The sequence below is a fragment of the Corvus brachyrhynchos genome, unplaced genomic scaffold (assembly GCF_000691975.1).
Source record: "Corvus brachyrhynchos isolate BGI_N302 unplaced genomic scaffold, ASM69197v1 scaffold11, whole genome shotgun sequence".
NCBI lineage: Eukaryota > Metazoa > Chordata > Aves > Passeriformes > Corvidae > Corvus > Corvus brachyrhynchos.
Window position 1 is genome coordinate 4,166,919 of NW_008236965.1, and position 1,539 is coordinate 4,168,457.

The following is a 1,539-nucleotide window of genomic DNA, read 5'->3' on the forward strand; positions in this document are numbered from 1 at the left end:
AGGGATGTGGAGCAGAAGTGTGACTTGAATGCCTTTCCTTAGCGGAAGTCTCTTGCTACATTTCTAACTCCATAAAGTAGGTTGGTGAGAGGTGTTGTCCCGGTTAGGTAACTCACCAAGGTGTTTCCCATATATTGAGTCTTCTCTCTCCAAACAGGCTAGGTGACAATCTTTTACCACTACTCATTAAACCAAGCAAGTTAATAAATAGATCATTTTAATAGTGGGCTTTATTAATAAGATGTGAAGACCTGAGACCTTCTGCAAGATCATCAAAATGTTGGTTGAAAGGTACCTCTGAAGGCTGTTTTTTAGTTGGACCAAGTCAGCACTAGACTATATCAATCTTGGCTTTGCCTGAGTCTTAAAAAGCCTCAGTGACAGAGATCCCTCCTCTCCTCTGGACAATCTATTCTAGTGCCCAGCTACTCACTCGTTAATTTTATTTCCTGATGCTCAGTCTGAACCTCCCAAGTTGTAAACTGTGCCAATTGCTCTGTTAGACCAGCTGGCAGTGATAAGAAAAGTTTGGCTCCAATACTTTTCAAATGATCTTTCAAACACTTGTAGGCTGTTATGTTACTTCATAGCTTCCTTTCTACCAGCTAAGTCCAGCACCTTCAGCCTCTGCTCGATAACTTTATCGGTCCTCCATTGAACATGCTCTAATCTTGCCCTGTCTCTCTCAATCAGAGGTATCCAAAACTATTTCAGGCATGGCTTCACCAGTGCCCAGCAAAGATTATCAGCAAATTCCCTTTGATGTGCTGGCCATGGCTCTAATGCACCTCCTTCCAGAAGAGCTATGGGTTCCTGTTCACCCCGGTGTGTGCTGTGACCCACAGGATTGTGACTTCGCCAGCCACTTCCCACTCCGTACCCATACATGGGGCAATCCCAGCTGTTCCAGGGGCAGAACTTCATACTTCTTATAAGGATCATGACGCCTCTATTTAATCCTTAAGCTTTTCAGGGTCCTTCTGGATTGAACCAGCAGCTGCTCCCTGACCTTAGTGTTACGTGCTCAGAATGAGCTCTGCATTGCAGCCAGGTTGTTAATGAAGGCACTGGATATGGGCACTAGTATTGAGCCCAGAATGCTTTGGTGATTACCAGCCAAATATGGAGTTATTGATTGCTACCCTTAGAGCTTCCAATTCATCCAAACAGGTGGTTTGTCCAGTCCATGCTTCTGCTGTTTCCAGATGGGAAGGGTGGGAAGGTGGTGTCAAAAGCCATATTCAAACCAAGGTATGTTGTAGCCACCACCCTGCCCTTTCCCACAGGGCCGGACATTTCATCACAGCAGGCACTCAGCAGGTCAAGCATGGTTTGCCTTCCTGGGCTGACTACTGCTGATTATTTGCTCCCTGATCTTTCCATTGACTGAGATGTGGCTGACTGGCCCATCCAGAGGGCAACCCTCCAACCCTTTACAACCCCTTCCAACCCAAACCATCCTGTGATTCTATGATTCCCAAGTCTTCCTTCTTGCCTTTTTTTTTTAAGGATGGGGTTTGATAGTGGCCTCGCAGTCAG